The sequence below is a fragment of the Pinus tabuliformis genome, chromosome 1_2 (assembly GCF_031772625.1).
Source record: "Pinus tabuliformis cultivar Carrire ecotype Pingquan chromosome 1_2, CPIR1, whole genome shotgun sequence".
NCBI classification, from domain to species: Eukaryota; Viridiplantae; Streptophyta; class Pinopsida; order Pinales; family Pinaceae; genus Pinus; species Pinus tabuliformis.
This window is the reverse complement of record NC_142298.1, coordinates 1,220,777,279-1,220,782,775: the sequence shown is the minus strand read 5'-3', so window position 1 is coordinate 1,220,782,775 and position 5,497 is coordinate 1,220,777,279.

The window sequence follows — 5,497 nt, the reverse complement described above, 5'->3', positions numbered from 1 at the left end:
CTCAATCTAATTGAAGTAAGTGAATCTCATTATTCCTGTTCTGCATTTCTGGTTCGCAATCATTCTGAGATTGTTAGGGGTAAAGATAGGATGGTGATTAATTATAAGCCTTTAAATGCTATAACTAAGAGCTTTAATTATCCCATGCCTCGCCAAGAGACAATAATGCAGAAAATTCATAACAGTAAGATCTTTAGCAAGTTTGACATGAAATCTGGATATTATCAGATTCAAATTGCAGAAGAAGATCGTCCAAAAACTGCATTTACATGTCCAGCTGGGTTCTTTCAATGGCGTGTTGTGCCATTCGGGCTAAAGAATGCCCCTGCATTTTTCCAACGTCGGATGAATCATATATTTGGTTCATACGATTTCATTGTTGTATATATTGACGACATTCTTGTATTTAGTCCAGATCTCTCTACTCATTTGCAGCACTTACAAGTTTTTCTTGAAGAAGCTAAAAAACATGGCTTAGTCTTATCCGAGAAGAAAATGGTCTTATTCCAAGACAGTATTGATTTTCTTGGAATCACAGTCCGACAAGGTAAAATTCAGATGCAACCTCATGTCTTACACAAGCTTTCTGAATTTCCAGATGAATTAGTAGATAAGCCAATGATTCAAAGATTTTTGGGAATCCTCAATTATGTACATAAATATATTCCCAATCTTTCAGCAAAGACAGCTCCTATTAGAGATTTTATTAATGGTGGTTGGTCAATCGAAGCAACAAAAGCAGTCCAGCTTTTGAAACAAGAATGCCAAACATTACCTATTCTTAAGCCTCCTGGTAATGGATTTCTAATTCTACAAACTGATGCTTCTGATCATTTTTGGGCAGCTACACTTTTTGAAAAAAGGAGAGATGAGCAAGGTAATGAAGAAGAAGTATTATGTACTTATTCTTCAGGAGAATTTAATATCCATCAGAAAGGATATTTTCCTGCAGAAAAAGAAACCCTCGCCATATTTAATGGAATTCAGAAATTTGAGATATATCTGGCTCCCTCAAAGTTTTTGATTAGAACAGATTCAATGAATTTCAAATATTTCTTGAATGCTAAAATATCTCAGCAATTAGCTCGGGGAAGATTATTAGCATGGCAAATGTGGTTTCAAATGTATGATTTTGATGTTGAATGGATTCCAGGAAATTCTAACTATTTACCTGATGCTCTTACCAGAGAAATGAATAAAGTTCATGTCTACAAAGAAAGCCTGTTCACAATTGCTGGAACCAGTGCTGAAGATGATTCTTTTGATACGTTTGTACAGCGTTTTCATATTCTAGAATATTTATTATCTGATATCACTGATCAGATTAAAAAGTTAATTGGTCTCAGAATGAGAAGAAATCAGTGGATCCAAAGATGTCAAGCCTGGCAACATAAAAATGTTGGCATCTTTCTGAATCTCAATGAGGAACTGGTAAAGGTATATCCTCTACCAAATCTACAAGTAAAGCTCTATTTCATTCAGCTTGATGACACTTGGCTCAGTCATTATACTCCAGACATGATCAAAACTTTAAAGACTCTGAATTATTATCAGATAATTGGAGCAATTGATTTCTCTACTTCAATGTATAGCACTGCTAAAATGCTTGATCTAATTGAAGTCAATATGAATGGTCTGGTAGAAAGATTTCTCAAATCTCTTAAAATCCCGGATTTATTTGAAGAGATTGAATCTGCATATCTTCAACAAAATACTGAACATTTTGTATCTACAGATTCATTTCCACAATTTGAAATGTTTCAGCCTTTTGCTGACTGGGAGATAAGGGCAGGAAAGTGTCAAAAGAAAATTCAAGAAAGAGCTTCTCAGTGTGTTTTAAGGACGCTACAATACTTAGCAACATTCACAGAACCATGGGACTATCAAAGTATGGATTTCAGAAATGCTATTGAGCCAAATCCGTTTTCACAATTATTTGGTAAAGAAACTATTTCCAAATCTGATTTGGCAGACAATCCCGAACAAATCAAAAAGATTTCTTTATGGCTCCAGGATTTTCATTCTTTGAAACTACCGGAGAAGATATCAATGATAAAAACCCTTGAATTGTTGCAAGGAAATACAAAGGTTTTGCGCCTAATCATAAATCAAAAAGCTGTCATCACTATTAATATATATTCATGTTCATGGTCTGAAGATGCAGTATGTCTGATAAATCTACTCCTTTCTAATCGCGTCTGTTCCTCTATGGTTTTCGAATTAGGATGGCAAGAACAAGGCAATCTAAGCCATCAGTGTAAATTATGGGTTCAATCAAGTATTGAACAATCTGTAAGTATGTTTCAGATTTTTAAGTGGGATTTATTAGATGGTGTTGAGCTGGCTGTACAGTCATTACCAGCTTTCAGAACTAGTAAAAAGGACCGCTTCTTAGGAATAGAAATTGATCCTTTTGCATATGTGAACCGGTGGAATAAAGATGATTTCTTATTTCCATCCAAAATCTTAAAGAAGTCGGCAGATACTATTCGACTCAATTATGACACAGGTCAGAGTTCACAGTCTTTACAAAAAGATGATTCCTCCATTATCATCCATGACCCTAAAGGTAAAGCTAAAGTTGATAATGAAAAGGATACTGTATATGTGGACGTATTTCAAGATGCTCAAGGACAAAATGACCCAACTTGGGAAAAAGATTACTTGGCATGGCTCACATCAACATGGAAAGATTCTACAACAACTTTATCGTATAATTGGGATAAGGCCAACACTCCATCAGATTCTGAGTTTGGATACGACAGCGATAGAAGTCCGAAAGGTTCTTGGTAAAGAATCTATTTGTCAGCAATGTGACACTGTTGGTCACATGTTGTGACGAATCTTTGTACAAAAGAAAAAGTTGAGTAGACACCGTCAGTGGATAAAGATACTGACAGGACCCTCAATTATTTCTACTTTTTATGTCATGCATTAGGTCATCTAGATTCGATAATAGGTTATTTAAAGAGTGAATACTCTCATTGTAAATCATCGTGAGTTATCGAGAGTTCTTGTGAGCTTTCATCGTGAGTCTTCGAGTGTGAGTGTGTGTGTATATTCAGAGCTCATATCTACGAGTTTCTGTGGTGTGTAATTTTACTGTGAATAATACTGAAGCCTGCTGGGCCGCCAGTCTGAGGACTGTTTCTTTTAAGAGCATCGTAATGCCCGTGTTCAGATGGTAAGGCGTGTTTGAAGTAAGTCGCAAGAGGCGCAGTGTCCACGCAGTCTGTTGGTTGATGTGTTGAAGAAATTTGCCGAAGGCGTTCGCATTCAGTTGTTCACAAGTAAGTTCCTAGACCATCCATTTAATTTTGATACCAAAATTAAATGGATGGTCTAGGAACTTACTTGTGAACAACTGAATGCGAACGCCTTCTGCAAATTTCTTCAACACATCAACCCAGAGACTGCGTGGACAAACTGCGCCTCTTGCGACTTACTTCAACACGCCTTACGATCTCACTACTTGGCTTCACGATGATCTAACAGAAACAGTCCTCAGACTGACGGCCCAGCAGGCTTCAATATTATTCAAAGTAAAATTACACACCACAGAAACTCGTAGATATGAGCTCTGAATATACACACACACTCACACTCGAAGACTCACGATGAAAGCTCACAAGAACTCTCGATAACTCACGATGATTTACAATGAGAGAGAGCTCTCGTTAAATAACCTAAGAAAAGAATCTAACTGACCTAATGCATGACATCAAAAGTAGAAATAATTGAGGGTCCTGTCAGTATCTTTATCCACTGACGGTGTCTACTCAACTTTTCTTTTTATAAGATTCGTCACAACATGTGACCAACAGTGTCACATTGCTGACAAAGAGATTCTTCACCAAGAACCTTTCGGACTTCTATCGCTGTCATATCCGAATTCAGAATCTGATGGAGTATGGACCTTATCCCAATTGTACGATAAAGTTGCTGTGGAATCTTTCCATGTTGTCGTAAGCCATGATAAATAATCCTTTTCCCAAGTTGGATCATTTTGTCCTTGAGCATCTTGATATACATCCACAAATACAGTATCTTTTTCAGTATCCACTTTAGCTTTTCCTTTTGGATCGTGGATGATAATAGAGGAATCCTCTTTTTGTGGAGCCCGTGAACTTTGTCCTGTGTCATAATTCAATCTTATCGTATCTGAAGATTTTTTCAGGCTTTTAGATGGAAATAAGAAATCATCTTTATTCCATCTGTTAACATATGCAAAAGGATCAATTTCTATTCCTAAGAAACGATCTTTTCTACTAGTCTTGAATACTGGCAAAGACTGTACAGCCAGTTCAACACCATCTAATAAATCCCACTTAAAGATCTGAAACATACTTACAGATTGTTCAATACTAGATTGAACCCATAATTTACATTGATGGCTAAGATTGCCTTGTTCTTGCCATCCTAATTCAAATACCATTGAAGAACAGACGCGATTAGAAAGAAGTAGATTAATCAGGCAAACTGCGTCTTCAGACCATGAGCAAGAATATACATTAATAGTAATCACAGCTTTCTGATTTACTATTAAGCGAAATACTTTTTGATCTCCTTGCAACATTTCAAGTGTTTTGATCATCGATATTTTCTCCCCCAGTTGTAAAGAATGAAATTCTTGTAGCCATAAGGAAATCTTTTTGATTTGTTCTGGATTAGCTGCAAGATTAGATTGCACAATAGATTCCTTGCCATAGAGTTGTGAAAAGGGATTAGGCTCAATAGAATTCCGGAATTCCATACTTTGATAATCCCATGGCTCTGTGAATGTTGCTAAATATTGTAATGTCCTTAATACACATTGAGAAGCTCTTTTTGAATTTTCTTTTGACACTTTCCTGCCCTTATCTCCCAATCAGCAAAAGACTGAAACATCTCAAATTGAGGGAAAGAATCTGTAGATACAAAATGTTCAGTATTTTGTTGTAGATAAGCAGCTTCAATTTCATCAAATAGATCTGGGATTTTAAGGGATTTGAGAAATCGCTCAACCAGACCATTCATATTTACTTCAATAAGATCAAGCATTTTAGCAGTGCTATACATAGAAGTAGAGAAATCAACTGCTCCAATGATCTGATAATAATTCAGAGTTTTCAATGTCTTGATCATATCTGGAGTATAGTGACTAAGCCAAGTGTCATCAAGCTGAATGAAATAGAGCTTGACTTGTAGATTAGGTAGAGGATAAACCTTTACCAGTTCTTCATTGAGATTTAGAAAGATGCCAACATTTTTATGTTGCCAGGCTTGACATCTTTGGATCCACTGATTTCTTCTCATTCTGAGACCAATTAACTTTTTAATCTGATCAGTGATATCAGATAATAAATATTCTAAAATATGAAAACGCTGTACAAACGTATCAAAAGAATCATCTTCAGCACTGGTTCCAGCAATTGTGAACAAGCTTTCTTTGCAGACATGAACTTTATTCATTTCTCTGGTAATAGCATCAGGTAAATAGTTAGAATTTCCTGGAATC